The sequence below is a fragment of the Arachis hypogaea genome, chromosome 3 (assembly GCF_003086295.3).
Source record: "Arachis hypogaea cultivar Tifrunner chromosome 3, arahy.Tifrunner.gnm2.J5K5, whole genome shotgun sequence".
Taxonomy (NCBI): domain Eukaryota; kingdom Viridiplantae; phylum Streptophyta; class Magnoliopsida; order Fabales; family Fabaceae; genus Arachis; species Arachis hypogaea.
In genome coordinates this window covers 18,093,374-18,111,135 of record NC_092038.1, presented here as the reverse complement: position 1 = coordinate 18,111,135, position 17,762 = coordinate 18,093,374, and the positions used below count along the sequence as shown (strand labels likewise).

The following is a 17,762-nucleotide window of genomic DNA, read 5'->3' as shown; positions in this document are numbered from 1 at the left end:
GGAAGGTCTAAACCTTGTCTGTGGTATTCTGAGTAGGATTCAATGATTGAATGACTGTGACGTGCTTCAAACTCGCGATTGTGGGGCGTTAGTGACAGACGCAAAAGAATCACTGGATTCTATTCTGACATGATCGAGAACCGACAGCTGGATTGCCGTGCCGTGACAGGGTGCGTTGAACATTTCCACTGAGAGGATGGGAGGTAGCCACTGACAACGGTGAAACCCTTGCATAATGCTTGCCATGGAAAGGAGTAAGAAGGATTGGATGAAGACAGTAGGAAAGCAGAGAGACGGAAGGGACAAAGCATCTCCATTCGCTTATCTGAAGTTCTCACCAATGAATTGCATAAGTATCTCTATCTTTATCTTTATGTTTTATTCATCATCTATACCCATTTGAGTCTGCCTGACTAAGATTTACAAGGTGACCATAGCTTGCTTCATACCAACAATCTCTGTGGGATCGACCCTTACTCGCGTAAGGTTTATTACTTGGACGACCCAGTACACTTGCTGGTTAGTTGTGCGAAGTTGTGATAAAGAGTTGAGATTGCAATTGTGCGTACCATGTTGATGGCGCCATTGATGATCACAATTTCGTGCACCAAGTTTTTGGCGCCGTTGCCGGGGATTGTTGAGTTTGGACAACTGACGGTTCATCTTGTTGCTTAGATTAGGTATTTTTTTCAGAGTTCTTAAGAATGAATTCTAGTATTTCAAGGTGATGTTCTTATCATCATCAAAGCTGATTGATTCTCATCAATTTAGCTCCTGAATGTAATGTCCTGCTGAAGCTTGACTATCCATGTCTAATTCCTTTAGACTAAAGCTTTAGACTAACATTGCATGATTCCTGGAATTCTCATTAAGAATTTTGATATCTTTATTTTCTTTTCCACTTAATTTTCGAAAAATCCAAAAAAATTACAAAATTATAAAAACCAAAAATATTTTTTGTTTCTTGTTTGAGTCCAGTGTCTTATTTTAAGTTTGGTGTCTTGCATGCATTGTTTATTTGATCTTGGTTCTATTTTCAAGTCAATAATACAGGGAACTGAAGATTCAGTACATGCAGCAGAGGAATTATACAGAAAAAGCTGGGCGTTCGAAACGCCCAGTGAAGAAGGAAAACTGGCGTTTAAACGCCAGCCAGGGTGCTTGCCTGGGCGTTTAACGCCCAAAAGGGTAGAGCTTTGGGCGTTAAACGCCAGAATGGATACCATTCTGGGCGTTTAACGCCAGGATGGCACAAGAGGGAAGATTTTGTTTTTAATGCAAATTTTTTTCAAGTTTTCAAAGTTTTTCAAAATCAAATCTTTTTCAAAACATATCTTTTCAATCAAATCTTTTTCAAAATCAATTTCTTTCCATTTTCAAAAATACTTGCTATCAATTAATGATTTGATTCAACATTTCAAGTAAGTTGCGTTTTCTGTTGAGAAAGGTTTAATGTTTGAATCATATCTTTTCTTGTTAGACAAGTCATTAATTTTTAAAAACCAAATCTTTTTAAATTGTTTTTCAAATCATATCTTTTAAATCATATCTTTTTAATCACATCTTTTTCAAAATAGTTTTCAATCATATCTTTTTGATTTCTAATTTCAAAATCTTTTTCAAAAATCACTTGATTTCTTTGCCACTCTTGGTTTTCGAAAATCAATTAATGTTTTTCAAAATGTTTTTAAAATCTTTTACTTAATTTTCGAAAATTTCTTCCCCTCTTCTCACATCCTTCTATTTATGGAGTACCACTCCTCCTCAATGCACAATTCGAACTCTATCTCACTAAGTTCGAATTCTTCTCCCTCTTCCTTCTATTTTTCTGTTCCTCTGACACCTCAAGGAATCTCTATACTGTGACATAAAGGATTCCACATCTTCTTGTTCTCTTCTCTTTCATATGAGCAGGAACAAAGACAAAGACATTCTTGTTGAAGCTGACCCTGAACCTGAAAGGACCTTGAAGCGAAAGCTAAGAGAAGCTAAAGCATAACTCTCTGTAGAGGACCTAACAGAAGTCTTCAAAGAAGAAGAACCTATGGCAGCCGAAAACAACAACAATGCCAACAATGCAAGGAAGGTGCTGGGTGACTTTACTGCACCTACTCCCGACTTCTATGGGAGAAGCATCTCTATCCCTGCCATTGGAGCAAACAACTTTGAGCTTAAGCCTCAATTAGTTTCTCTAATGCAACAGAATTGCAAGTTCCATGGACTTCCACTGGAAGATCCTCATCAGTTCTTAGCTGAATTCTTGCAAATCTGTGACACTGTCAAGACTAATGGGGTTGACCCTGAGGTCTACAGACTTATGCTATTCCCTTTTGCTGTAAGAGACAGAGCTAGAATATGGTTGGACTCACAACCTAAAGAAAGCCTGAACTCTTGGGAAAAGCTAGTCAATGCCTTCTTGGCAAAGTTCTTTCCACCTCAAAAATTGAGTAAGCTTAGAGTGGAAGTCCAAACCTTCAGACAGAAGGAAGGTGAATCCCTCTATGAAGCTTGGGAAAGATACAAACAATTAATCAGAAAATGTCCTTCTGACATGCTTTCTAAATGGAGCATCATAGGTATTTTCTATGACGGTCTATCTGAACTGTCCAAGATGTCTTTGGATAGCTCTGTTGGAGGATCTCTTCATCTGAAGAAGACGCCTACAGAAGCTCAAGAACTAATTGAAATAGTTGCAAATAACCAATTCATGTACACTTCTGAAAGGAATCCTGTGAACAATGGGACAAATCAGAAGAAAGGAGTTCTTGAGATTGATACTCTGAATGCCATATTGGCTCAGAACAAGATATTGACTCAACAAGTCAATTTGATTTCTCAAAGTCTGTCTGGAATACAAAATGCACCAAGCAGTACTAAGGATGCTTCATCTGAAGAAGAAGCTTATGATCCTGAGAACCCTTCAATGGAAGAGGTGAATTACCTGGGAGAACCCTATGGAAACACCTATAATTCTTCATGGAGAAATCATCCAAATTTCTCATGGAAGGATCAACAGAGACCTCAACAAGGTTTCAATAATAACAATGGTGGAAGAAACAGGTTTAGCAATGGCAAGCCTTTTCCATCATCTTCTCAGCAACAGACAGAGAGTTCTAAGCAGAGCCACTCTGACTTAGCAACCATGGTCTCTGATCTGATCAAAACCACTCAAAGTTTCATGACTGAAACAAGGTCTTCCATTAGAAATTTGGAGGCACAAGTGGGACAGCTGAGCAAGAAAATTACTGAACTCCCTCCTAGTACTCTTCCAAGCAATACAGAAGAGAATCCAAAAGGAGAGTGCAAGGCCATCAACATGACCTACATGGCCGGAACTTGGAGAGGATGAAGAGGCAGCAAACGCCACTGAGGAAGACCTTAATGGACGTCCACTGGCCTCCAATGAGTTCCCTAATGAGGAATCATGGGAATCTGAGGCTCAAAATGAGACCATAGAGATTCCATTGGACTTACTTCTGCCATTCATGAGCTCTGATGAGTATTCTTCCTCTGAAGAGGATGAGTATGTCACTGAAGAGCAAGTTTCTAAATACCTTGGAGCAATCATGAAGCTAAATGACAGGTTATTTGGTAATGAGACTTGGGAGAATGAACCTCCTTTGCTCACCAAAGAACTGGATGACTTGTCTAGGCAGAAATTACCTCAAAAGAGACAAGATCCTGGGAAGTTTTCAATACCTTGTACCATAGGCACCATGACCTTTAAGAAGGCCCTGTCTAACTTAGGGTCAAGTGTAAACCTCATGCCTCTCTCTGTGATGGAGAAGCTAGGGATCTTTGAGGTACAAGCTGCAAGAATCTCACTAGAGATGGCAGACAATTCAAAAAAACAAGCTTATGGACTTGTAGAGGATGTTCTGGTAAAGGTTGAAGACCATTACATCCCTGCTGATTTCATAGTCCTAGAGACTGGGAGGAGCATGGATGAATCTATCATCCTTGGCAGACCCTTCCTAGCCACAGCAAAGGCTGTGATTGATGTGGACAGAGGTGAATTGATCATTCAAGTGAATGAAGAATCCTTTGTGTTTAAGGCTCAATGATATCCCTCTGTCACCATGGAGAGGAAGCATGAAGAGCTTCTCTCAAAACAGAGTCAAACAGAGCCCCCACAGTCAAACTCTAAGTTTGGTGTTGGGAGGTCACAACCAACTTCTAAGTTTGGTGTTGAACCCCCACATTCAAACTCTAAGTTTGGTGTTGGGAGGTTCCAACATTGCTCTGAGTATCTGTGAGGCTCCATGAGAGCCCACTGTCAAGCTACTGACATTAAAGAAGCGCTTGTTGGGAGGCAACCCAATGTTATATTTTATCTATTTTCTTTTGCTATTTTATGTTTTCTGTAGGTTGATGATCATGAGAAGTCAAAAAATCAATTGAAAAAGCAAAAACAGAATGAAAAACAGGAAGAAAAACAGCACACCCTGGAGGAAGAACCTACTGGCGTTTAAACGCCAGTAAGGCTAGCAGATGGGCGTTTAACGCCTAGTCTGGCACCATTCTGGGCGTTTAACGCCAGAAAGGGGCACCAGACTGGCGTTAAACGCCAGAAAAGGGCAAGCACTTGGCGTTAAACGCCAGAAATTGGCACCAGCCTGGCGTTTAATGCCAGAATTGGCTCAGAATGCATTTTTGCATGCCATTTGGTGCAGGGATGACTTTTCCTTGACACCTCAAGATCTGTAGACCCCACAGGATCCCCACCTACCCCACCACCCTCTTTCTTCTTCACCCATTCACCAATCACCTCAATACATCTTCCCCAAAAACCCCTCACCTATCAAATCCCACTATTCTCTTCACCACTCACATCCATCCTTCATAAAACCCCACCTACCTTACCATTCAAATTCAAACCACTTTCCCTCCCAAACCCACCCTTACATGACCGAACCCTACCCCTCTCTCCACCCCTATATAAACCCCTCTTCACTCCTTCATTTTCACACAACCTAAACACTACTTCTCCCCTTTGGCCGAACCACAAAGCCATCTCCATCTCCTCTATTTCTTCTTCTTCTACTCTCTTCTTTCTACTTTTGCTCCAGGACGAGCAAACCTTTTAAGTTTGGTGTGGTAAAAGCATTTCTTTTTGTTTTTCCATAACCATTTATGGCATCCAAGGCCGGAGAAACCTCTAGAAAGAGGAAGGGGAAGGCAAAAGCTTCCACCTCCGAGTCATGGGAGATGGAGAGATTCATCTCAAGGGTGCATCAAGACCACTTCTATGAAGTTGTGGCCTTGAAGAAGGTGATCCCCGAGGTCCCTTTCAAACTCAAAAAGAGTGAATATCCAGAGATCCGACATGAGATTCGAAGAAGAGGTTGGAAAGTTCTTACCAACCCCATTCAACAAGTCAGAATCTTGATGGTTCAAGAGTTCTATGCCAATGCATGGATCACCAAGAACCATGATCAAAGTGTGAACCCGGACCCAAAGAATTGGCTTACAATGGTTCGGGGGAAATACTTAGATTTTAGTCCGGAAAATGTAAGGTTGGCATTCAACTTGCCCATGATGCAAGGAGATGAACACCCTTACACTAGAAGGTTCAACTTTGATCAAAGGTTGGACCAAGTCCTCACAGACATTTGTGAAGAGGGCGCCCAATGGAAGAGAGATTCAAGAGGGAAGCCGGTTCAATTGAGAAGGCATGACCTCAAGCCCATGGCTAGGGGATGGTTGGAGTTTATCCAACGCTCAATCATTCCCACTAGTAACCGGTCTGAAGTTACTCTAGACCGGGCCATCATGATTGGAGAAGAAGTAGAAGTTCATGAGGTTATAGCCCAAGAACTCTATAAGGTGGCGGACAAGTCCTCTACCTTGGCAAGGTTAGCCTTTCCTCATCTCATTTGTCATCTCTGTTATTCAGTAGGAGTTGACATAGAAGGAGACATCCTCATTGATGAGGACAAGCCCATCACTAAGAAAAGGATGGAGAAAACAAGAGACCCCTCTCATCATGAAATCCCTGAGATACCTCAAGGGATGCACTTTCCTCCACAAAACTATTGGGAGCAACTGAACACCTCCCTAGGAGAATTGAGTTCCAACATGGGACAACTAAGGGTGGAGCACCAAGAACATTCCATCCTCCTCCATGAAATTAGAGAAGATCAAAGAATCATGAGAGAGGAGCAACAAAGGCAAGGAAGAGACATTGAGGAGCTCAAGCACTCCAAAAAACCTTCAAGAGGAAGAACAAGCCTCCATCACTAAGGTGGACCCGTTCTTTAATCTCCTTGTTCCTTATTTTCATGTTTTTCGAAAATTATGCTTGTGTTTATCCATGTTTGTGTCTTATTCCATGATCATTAGTGTCTTAGTGTCTATGCCTTAAAGTTATGAATGTCCTATGAATCCATCACCTTTCTTAAGAAAAATGTTCTTAATTGAAAAAGAGAAGAATTGCATGAATTTCAGATTTTATAACAGATTAATTATTTTGATGTGGTGGCAACACTTTTGTTCTCTGAATGTATGCTTAAACAGTGCATATGTCTTTTGAATTTGTGGTTCATGAATGTTAAAGTTGTTGGCTCTTGAAAGAATGATGAAAAAGGAGACATGTTACTGAGGATCTGAAAAATCATAAAAATGATTCTTGAAGCAAGAAAAAGCAGTGAATACAAAAAAAACGAAAAAAAGGGAGAAAAAGAAAAAGAAAGAAAAAGAAAGAAATAAAGTTGTGATCCAAGGCAAAAAGAGTGTGCTTAAGAACCCTGGACACCTCTAATTGGGGACTCTAGCAAAGCTGAGTCACAATCTGAAAAGGTTCACCCAATTATGTGTCTGTGGCATGTATGTATCCGGTGGTAATACTGGAAGACAGAGTGCTTTGGGCCACGGCCAAGACTCAATAAGTAGCTGTGTTCAAGAATCATCATACTTAACTAGGAGAATCAATAACACTATCTGGATTCTGAGTTCCTAGAGAAGCCAATCATTCTGAATTTCAAAGGATAAAGTGAGATGCCAAAACTGTTCAGAGGCAAAAAGCTAAAAGCCCCGCTCATCTAATTAATACTGATCTTCATAGATGTTTTTGGAGTTCATTGTATATTCTCTTCTTTTTATCTTATTTGATTTTCAGTTGCTTGGGGACAAGCAACAATTTAAGTTTGGTGTTGTGATGAGCGGATAATTTGTACGCTTTTTGGCATTGTTTTTAGTATGTTTCTAGTAGGATTTAGTTAGTTTTTAATATATTTTTATTAGTTTTTAGTTAAAATTCACTTTTCTGGACTTTACTATGAGTTTGTATGTTTTTCTGTGATTTCAAGTATTTTCTGGCTGAAATTGAGGGACCTGAGCAAAAATCTGATTCAGAGACTGAAAAGGACTGTAGATGCTGTTGGATTCTGACCTCCCTGCACTCGAAGTGGATTTTCTGGAGCTACAGAAGCCCAATTGGCGCGCTCTCAACGAATTTGGAAAATAGACATCCTGGGCTTTCCAACAAGGGAGTTCCTAGCGTTTAACGCCAGCTAGAATCAACAGCTGGGCTTTGAACGCCCAGGAGAAGCTACACAGGGCGTTAAACGCCCAGAACATGCAGTGTTTGGGCGTTTAACGCCAAGACTGTGGGGAGGAGGTAAATTTGTTTTTACTTCACATTCTTTTCCAATTTCCATATTTCAATTCATGATTTCTTGCATAAACATGTTCCAAACTATCATCATTCAATTCAAAAAAATTTTAATCCTAATTTCTAAAATCCCTTTTTCAAAAATATCAAATGTATCTTAATTCATAAACACAAATCCTTTTCAAATCCCATCCAACTTCTTTTCAAATTTTTTTTTTAAAACTCAATTATCTTTTCAAATCTTTTTTTTAAAATAAAAATTCAGATTTATCTTTTTCAAATATCTTTCACAACTTTTAAATTTAGATTATATCTTTTTCCTATCATATTTATCTTTTACAAATCATATCTTCTATCTTATCTCTCTTCAAAATTTTCGAAAACCCACCCCCTCCCTTTAATTCCACATTTGGCCTCCCTCCTCTCATCCACCATTCCACACAAGCTCTCCTTCTATCCCTCTCCTTTCTTTTCTTTTGCTTGAGGACAAGCAAACCTCTAAGTTTGGTGTGTTTATCCGTGATCACTAAACCATACCCACTAAGATCATGGCTCCTAAAGGAAAACAACCCCCTCCAAAAGGCAAGAAAGAGAGTATTCCAAAACCACTTTAGAATTAAGGGAAGTTCTTAACCAAAGAACATTCAGACCATTACTACAAAATAATGGGTCTAAGGTCAGTGATCCCGGAAGTCAAATTCGATCTGAAAGAAGATGAATATCCGGAGATCCAAGAGCAAATTCAAAACAGGAGCTGGGAAATCCTAGCTAATCCTGAGACAAAGGTGGGAAGAAATATGGTTCAGGAATTCTACGCTAATCTGTGGCAAACAGACAGGCAGAGAATATCTGGAACTGCTTTCTATGTCTATCGGACCTTGGTTAGAGGAAAGATTATTCACATCCACCTGATAAAATCAAGGAGATCTTTAAGCTACCCCAGCTGAAAGATGACCCAGACTCCTTTAATAGGAGAATGATGAGAACAAATAAAGGCTTGGACAAGATTCTAGAAGACATATGCCTCCCTGGAGCCAGGTGGACCACCAGCACCAAGGGCGTCCCAAATCAACTCAAAAGAGAAGATCTCAAACCAGTCGCCAGAGGCTGGCTGGACTTCATTGGGCGTTCTATACTGCCCACTAGTAACCGCTCTGAGGTCATTGTTAAAAGAGCAGTGATGATCCACTGCATTATTTTAGGAAGAGAAGTGGAAGTTCATCAGTTGATTTCATGTGAACTTTACATAATTGCAAACAAGAACTCCAAAGATGCCAAATTGGCTTATCCTAGCTTAATATCTATGCTATGTAAAGATGCTGGAGTGAAGATGGGAATAACTGAGTATATCTCAGTTGAGCGACCAATCACCAAAACATCAATGGAAAAACAACAAGGGCAGGACAAACCCATCAAGAGGATAGCACAGGAATTCCTCCTGGAATTTTCTCAATTTGAATACTGGGAGCATCTTGAAGCATATGTTACCAAGTTGCAAGAAGCTATGGACCAAATAAAGGAAGAACAGAATAATCAAAATAGCATGCTTTGCAAATTGCTTGGGGAACAAGAAGAGAAAAGGCGTGACTTAAAGGAACTGAAGCATCAAAAACTATCTCTTGAAGGACCAAGCACTCCACAGACTAGAGGAATATCCAGTTCTCAAAATAAAGGTTGTTGAGTCCTAATCTTAGCTTTAATTCTGTGATAGTTGTTATTATAGGAATTTACCTTAGAAGTTATATAGGAGTAGTAGTAATTAGTATATCTATTTTGATGTTATTTTCAATTAAGTTATAATTTATTTTTCTCATCATCATCAAACATGAATAAAATAGTAGATTTTTAGAATAAAGAGGTAATTTATATTTTTTGAGTTTTTAATAAGGAAAATTCTAATTATTTAGATGTGGTGGCAATACTTTTTATCTTCTGAATGAATGCTTGAATAGTGCATATTTTTTATATTGAATTTCATGAATGTTAAAATTGTTGGCTCTTGAAAGAATGATGAACAAGAGAAATATTATTGATGATCTGAAAAATCATGAATTTGATTCTTGAAGCAAGAAAAAGCAATGAAAAAAAAAGGGAATCATTGGATAAAGAAAAAGAAAAAGCCAATACCCCTTAAAAAGGCAAGGGTGAAAAGGATCCAAGGCTTTGAGCATCAATTGACAGGAGGGCCCAAGGAAATAAATCCAGGCCTAAGCGGCTAAATCAAGCTGTCCCTAACCATGTGCTTGTGGCATGCAGGTTCAAGTGAAAAGCTTGAGACTGAGTGGTTAAAGTCGTGATCCAAAGCAAAAGAGTGTGCTTAAGAACTCTGGATACTTCTAATTGGGGACTTTAGCAAAGCTAAGTCATAATCTGAAAAGGTTCACCCAGTTATGTGTCTGTGGCATTTATGTATCCGGTGGTAATACTGGAAAATAAAGTGCTTAGGGCCACGACCAAGACTCATCAAGTAACTGTGTTCAAGAATCAACATACTAAACTAGGAGAATCAATAATACTATCTGAATTCTAAGTTCCTATGGATGCCAATCATTCTGGATTTCAAAGGATAAAGTGAGATGCCGAAACTATTCAGAAGCAAAAAAGCTACTAGTCTCGCTCATCTAATTAGAATCTGATCTTCACTTGAAACTCTGAGATATTATTGCTTCTTAATTTCTTTTTATCCTATTTTATTTATCTAGTTGCTTGGGGACAAGCAACAGTATAAGTTTGGTGTTGTGATGAGCAGATATTTTATACGCTTTTTGGGGGTAATTTCATGTAGATTTTAGTATGTTTTAGTTAGTTTTTAGTATAATTTTATTAGTTTTTAGGCGAAATTCATATTTCTGGACTTTACTATGAGTTTGTGTATTTTTCTGTAATTTCAGATATTTTCTGGTTGAAATTGAGGGAGCTGGGCAAAAATCTGATTTAGGCTGAAAAAGGACTGCTGATGTTGTTGGATTCTGACCTCCCTGCACTCAGAATGGATTTTTTGGAGCTACAGGAGTCCAATTGGCGCACTCTTAATTGGGTTGGAAAGTAGAAATCCAGGGCTTTGCAGAAATATACAATAGTTTATACCTTGCATGAAGATAGACGACGTAAACTGGCGTTCAACGCCAGTTCCATGTTGCAGTTTGGCGTTCAGCGCCAGAAACAGGTTGCAAGTTGGAGTTCAATGCCAGAAACAGGTTACAACCTAGCGTTCAACTCCAGAAACAGCCTAGGCACGTGAGAAGCTTAAGTCTCAGCCCCAGCACACACCAAGTGGGCCCCAGAAGTGGATATCTGCACTATCCATCCTAGTTTACTCATTTTCTGTAAACCTAGGTTACTAGTTTAGTATTTAAACAACTTTTAGAGATTTATTTTGTATCTCATGACATTTTTAGATCTGAATTTTTATAATCTTTGACAACATGAGTCTCTAAACTCCATTGTTGGGGGTGAGGAGCTCTGTAGTGTCTCGATGAATTAATGCAATTATTTCTGTTTTCCATTCAAACATGCTTGTTCCTATCTAAGATGTTCATTCGCGCTTCACTATGAAGAAGGTGATGATTCATGACACTCATCACCTTCCTCAATCCATGAACGTGTGCCTGACAACCACCTCCGTTCTACATCAGATTGAATGAGTATCTCTTAGATTTCTTAATCAGAATCTTCGTGGTATAAGCTAGAATTTATGGCGGCATTTATGAGAATCCGGAAAGTCTAAACCTTGTCTGTGGTATTTCGAGTAGGATTCAATGATTGAATGGCTGTGACGAGCTTCAAACTCGCGATTTTTGGGCGTAGTGACAAACGCAAAAGGATCAATGGATCCTATTCTGACATGATTGAGAACCAACATATGATTAGCCATGCTGTGACAGAGCATTTGGACCATTTTCACTGAGAGGATGGGAAGTAGCCATTGACAACGGTGACGCCCTACATACAGCTTGCCATGGAAGGAGCCTTGCATGTGTGAAGAGGAGGACAAGAGAAAAGCTAAAATTCAGAGGACAAAGCATCTCCAAAACTCCAACATATTCTCCATTATTGAGTAACAATTACTTATTCCAAACACTTTCACTTTTTACAATTAAATTCAAAGAACCTTATTGGCATCCTGACTAAGATTAATAAGATAACCATAGCTTGCTTCATACCAACAATCTCTGTGGGATCGACCCTTACTCACGTAAGGTATTACTTGGACGACCCAGTGCACTTGCTGGTTAGTTGTGCGAATTGCAAAGGTGTGATTGCAATTTCGTGCACCACCCCGCCACAACATGTAGACCAAGTCTTCACTAAAGTGTTTTCTTTTCTTTGGACGGAGTTTTTTTTATTTTTTTTCTCTTAAGCAACTATGCTCAATGTATAAGTCATAGTAAAGATGGTTACTCTAAGGGACACTTGGATGGTTAATTTTTCTGATGGTGATTGCCATTTTGATTTCATAATGTGTTAGGATTCTAATTGCTTTCGGCTTTCTAGGAATCAGTCACACAAGCAGATAATCTGGAATCAAGAAATAGCACCGCTCTTTATTCTTGTATTCATTCTAAACATGTGTAGATTCTTTTCAAATTGGATGTTTAATTTAATATGGATTCAAATGGTTAGTTTTCTTAACTGTTGGAGGAGCCACCGATGAGTTGACGTGAAACAGATGGTTATTTTTCTCTATGATTGCATGGTTACTTTAATATGGATGGTTACTTTAATGCGGATCCGAATGGTTAGTTTTACACTTAGTGACTCCGGTTGCATTTTACTATATTGGTGGCATGTTTGACACAGGTGTTGTTTTATGCATGTCCTTTTCTTACTCAGGCATATGTGTATATGGTGCCCAAAGCGGGCTTCAGACTCAAATATTCAGTCTTGCATGAAATGTAATGGATGGTTATTTTTTCATGTGATTGGATGGTTACTTTTATATGGATGGTTAGTGATGAGCGGATAATTTATACGCTTTTTGGCATTGTTTTTATATAGTTTTTAGAAAGTTTAAGCTACTTTTAGGGATGTTTTCATTAGTTTTTATGATAAATTCACATTTCTGGACTTTACTATGAGTTTGTGTGTTTTTCTGTGATTTCAGCTAAAATCTGACTGAAATTGAGGGATTTGAGCAGAACTCTGAAGAAGGCTGACAAAAGGACTGCTGATGCTGTTGGAATCTGACCTCCCTGCACTCGAAATGGATTTTCTGGAGCTACAGAACTCCAATTGGCGCGCTCTCAACGGCGTTGGAAAGTAGACATCCAGGGCTTTCCAGCAATATATAATAGACTTTATTCGAAGAATGACGACGTAACTTGGCGTTGAACGCCAAGTACATGCTGCTGTCTGAAGTTAAACGCCAGAAAAACGTCATTATCCGGAGTTGAACGCCCAAAACACGTCATAACCTGGAGTTTGATGCCAAGAAATGCCTCTACTCGTGGATTGATCAAGCTCAGCCCAAGCATACACCAAGTGGGCCCCGGAAGTGGATTTATGCATCAATTACTTACTCATGTAAACCCTAGTAGCTAGTCTAGTATATATAGGACACTTATCTATTGTATTAGACATCCTGGATTGTATTTTGAATCCTGTGATCACGTTAGAGAGGGCTGGCCATTCGGCCATGCCTGAACTCCTTGCTTATGTATTTTCAACGGTGGAGTTTCTGCACACCATAGATAAAGGGTGTGGAGCTCTGCTGTACCTCAAGTATTAATGAAATTCTATTTTCTTTTATTCAAATCTCTCTTATTCTTATTCCAAGATATTCATTCGTACCCAAGAACATGATGAATGTGATGAGTCAGATTACCCTCATTATCATTCTCACTTATGAATGTACGTGATTGACAACCACTTCCGTTCTACATGCAACAGAGCTTGAATGCGTATCTCTTAGATTCCTCAACAGAATCTTCGTGGTATAAGCTAGATAGATGGCGGCATTTATGAGGATCCGGAAAGTCTCACCTTGTCTGTGGTATTCCGAGTAGGATCCTGGGAATCCGGAAAGTCTCACCTTGTCTGTGGTATTCCGAGTAGGATTCCGGTAATAAATGACTGTGACGTGCTTCAAACCTGTAACCTGTTGGGCGTTAGTGACAGACGCAAAAGAGGGATTCTATTCCAGTAGGGGAGGGAACCAACCGGTGATTAGCCGTACTGTGACAGAGTGCGTGAGCATTAGTTTTCACTGCGAGGATGGGATGTAACCATCAGCCATGGGTGATGCCTCCAGACTGGTTAGCTGTGCGAGTGACAGCCGCACAGGATATTTCCCCGAGAGGAAGAAAGTAGCCACAGTTGATGGTGAACCCCTATACAAAGCTTGCCATGGAAAGGAGTAAGAAGGACTGAGTAGAAGCAATAGGAGAGCAGGCGTCCTTGGGCTCTACAGCATCTCCATCCGCTTATCTGAAATTCCCACCAATGAATCTGCATAAGTATTCTATCCCTTTTATTATTCCTTTTTATTAATTATTCCAAAAAATCATAAACCAATTTAATCTGCCAGACTGAGACTTACAAAGTGACCATAGCTTGCTTCATACCAACAATCTCTGTGGATTCGACCCTTACTCACGTAAGGTTTATTACTTGGACGACCCAGTACACTTGCTGGTTAGTTGAACGGAGTTGTGAAAATAAACAGTGCCATAAGAGTAAATATATGCTAAAGCTCAAAAGATAGTAATCACAATTTCGTCCACCAAGTTTTTGGCGCCGTTGCCGGGGATTGTTCGAGTATGGACAACTGACGGTTCATCTTGTTGCTCAGATTAGGTAATTTTCTTTTCAAAAACTTTTTCAAAAATTTTTCTTTTCTTTTTCGTTTTTCCAAAATATAATTTCGAAAAAAATTTAATAAAAATACAAAAAAATTAGAAAATCATAAAAATCAAAAATATTTTGTGTTTCTTGTTTGAGTCTTGTGTTAATTTTTAAGTTTGGTGTCAATTGCATGCTTTTAAAATTTTTCTTGCACATTTTTCGAAAATCTCATGCATTCATAGTGTTCTTCATGATCTTCAAGATGTTCTTGACAAGACTTCTTGTTTGATCTTGATGATTTCTTATTTTGTGTTGTTTGTTGTTTTTCATGTGCATTTTTGCATTCATATTTTTCATGCATTAAAGATTTCTAAGTTTGGTGTCTTGCATGTTTTCTTTGCATCAAAAATTTTTCAAAAATATGTTCTTGATGTTCATCATGATCTTCATAGTGTTCTTGGTGTTCATCTTGACATTCATAGCATTCTTGCATGCATTCATTGTTTTGATCTAAAAATTTCATGCATTAAATATTTTTGTTGTTTTTCTCTTTCATAATTAAAAATTTAAAAAAAAATCAAAAATATCTTTTCCTTATTTTCCTCCAAATTTTCGAAATTTTGGGTTGACTTGGTCAAAAATTTTTAAAATTAGTTGTTTCTTACAAGTCAAGTCAAAATTTCAATTTTAAAAATCATATCTTTTTCATTTTTTTATTATTTTCGAAAATTTTAAAAATTAATTTTCAAAAATCTTTTTCTTATCTTTTATATCATATTTTCAAAAATTAAGCTAACAATTAATGTGATTGGTTCAAAAATTTGAAGTTTGTTACTTTCTTGTTAAGAAAGGTTCAATCTTTAAATTCTAGAATCCTATCTTGTAGTTTCTTGTTAGTTAAGTAATTTTAAAAATTAAATCTTTTTCAAAATATCTTTTTCAAATATATCTTTTTATCTTTTATCTTATCTTTTTCAAAAATTTTATCTTTTTCAAAATTTTATTTCAAAATATCTTATCTAACCTCTTATCTTCTTATCTTTTTCAAAATTTGATTTCAAATCTTTTTCAATCAACTAACTAACTTTTTGTTTGTTTCTTATCTTTTTCAAAACCACCTAACTACTTTTCCCTCTCTAATTTTCGAAAATTCTCCCTCTCTTTTTCAAAAATTCTTTTTGTTTTCAATTTTAATTTTAATTATATTTTGTCTTAGATTTTCGAAAATTACTAACTCCTTTTTCAAAAATTATTTTCGAAAATTTCTCTTCTCTTCTCTTCTTCTATTTAATTAATTAATTACTAACACTTCTCTTCACCTTTCTTCATCCAAAAATCCGAATCCTTCCCTCTTCTTCCTTATACCCCTATCTTCTTCTACTAACATAAAGGAATCTCTATACTGTGACATAGGGGATTCCTCTTTCTTTTCTTGTTTTCTTCTCTTTCATATGAGCAGGAACAGGGAAAAAGGCACTCTTGTTGAAATTGATCCAGAACCTGAAAGGACTCTGAAGAGAAAATTAAGAGAAGCTAAATTACAACAATCCAGAAACAACCTTTCAGAAATTTTCGAACAAGAGAAGGACATGGCAGCTGAAAATAATAATAATAATGCAAGGAGAATGCTTGGTGACTTCACAAAGCCAACATCCAAGTTTGATGGAAGAAGCATCTCCATTCCTGCCATTGGAGCCAATAACTTTGAGCTTAAGCCTCAACTAGTTGCTTTAATGCAACAAAACTGCAAGTTTTATGGACTTCCATCTGAAGATCCTTATCAGTTTTTAACTGAATTCTTGCAGATCTGTGAGACTGTAAAGACGAATGGAGTTGATCCTGAAGTCTACAGACTCATGCTTTTCCCTTTGCAGTAAGAGACAGAGTTAGAATATGGTTGGATTCACAACCTAAGGATAGCCTGGACTCCTGGGATAAGCTGGTCACTGCCTTCTTGGATAAATTCTTTCCTCCTCAAAAGCTGAGCAAGCTGAGAGTGGATGTTCAAACCTTCAAACAAAAAGATGGTGAATCCCTCTATGAAGCTTGGGAAAGATACAAGCAATTGACCAAAAGATGTCCATCTGACATGTTTTCAGAATGGACCATGTTAGATATATTCTATTATGGTCTCTCTGAATTTTCGAAAATGTCACTGGACCATTCTGCAGGTGGATCTATTCACCTGAAGAAAACGCCTGAAGAGGCTCAAGAACTCATTGACATGGTTGCAAACAACCAGTTCATGTATACCTCTGAGAGGAATTCCGTGAATAATGGGGTCCCTCAGAAGAAAGGAGTTCTTGAAATTGATGCTCTGAATGCCATATTGGCTCAGAACAAAATGTTGACCCAACAGGTCAACATAATCTCTCAAAATCTGAATGGATTGCAACATGCATCCAACGGTACTAGAGAGGCAGCTTCTGAAGAAGCTTATGATCCTGAGAACCCTGCCATGGCAGAGGTTAATTACATGGGTGAACCATATGGAAACACATATAACCCATCATGGAGAAATCACCCAAATTTCTCCTGGAAGGATCAACAAAAGCCTCAACAAGGCTTTAACAATGGTGGACGCAATAGGCTGAACAATAGTAAGCCATATCCATCATCTTCTCAGCAACAGACAGAGAACTCTGAACAAAACAACTCCAATTTAGCTAATATAGTCTCTGATCTGTCAAAAGCCACTTTCAGTTTCATGAATGAAACAAGATCCTCCATTAGAAATTTGGAGGCACAAGTAGGCCAGCTGAGTAAGAAAGTTATTGAAACTCCTCCCAGTATTCTCCCAAGTAATACAGAAGAGAATCCAAAAGGAGAGTGCAAAGCCATTGATTTAATCAAAGTGGCCGAATGCACAAAGGAGGAGGAGGACAAAAATCCTAGTGAGGAAGACCTCCTGGGACGTTCCTCAAACAAGAAGGAGTTTCCTATTAAGGACCCTGAGGAATCTGAGGCTCATCTAGAGACCATAGAGATTCCATTAAATCTCCTTCTGCCATTCATGAGCTCTGAAGACTATTCTTCCTCTGAAGAGGATGAAGATGTGACTGGAGAGCAAGTTGCTCGATATTTAGGAGCTATCATGAAGCTGAATGCCAAGCTGTTTGGTAATGAGACTTGGGACAGTGAACCTCCCTTGCTCATTAGTGACTTAGATACTTGGATTCAGGAAACTCTACCTCAAAAGAAACAAGATCCTGGCAAGTTCTTAATACCTTGCACCATTGGCACCATGAGCTTTGAAAAAGCTCTATGTGATCTTGGGTCAGGAATAAACCTTATGCCACTCTCTGTAATGGAGAAGCTGGGGATCATTGAGGTACAACCTGCCTTGTTCTCATTACAATTGGCAGAC

At 38.4% G+C, this 17,762-nt stretch overlaps 2 non-coding genes across 2 annotated transcripts; both read right to left on the bottom strand.

Moving 5' to 3' along the window:
- Nucleotides 1–2,449: 2,449 nt before the first annotated feature.
- Nucleotides 2,450–2,557, bottom strand: LOC112793757 (small nucleolar RNA R71). The gene has a single exon (XR_003198454.1). It is a non-coding gene; the product is annotated as a small nucleolar RNA R71 (small nucleolar RNA).
- A 13,825-nt stretch (nt 2,558–16,382) lies between these two features.
- Nucleotides 16,383–16,486, bottom strand: LOC112793981 (small nucleolar RNA R71). Its single transcript, XR_003198664.1, has one exon. It is a non-coding gene; the product is annotated as a small nucleolar RNA R71 (small nucleolar RNA).
- Between the last annotated feature and the right edge of the window lie 1,276 nt (nt 16,487–17,762).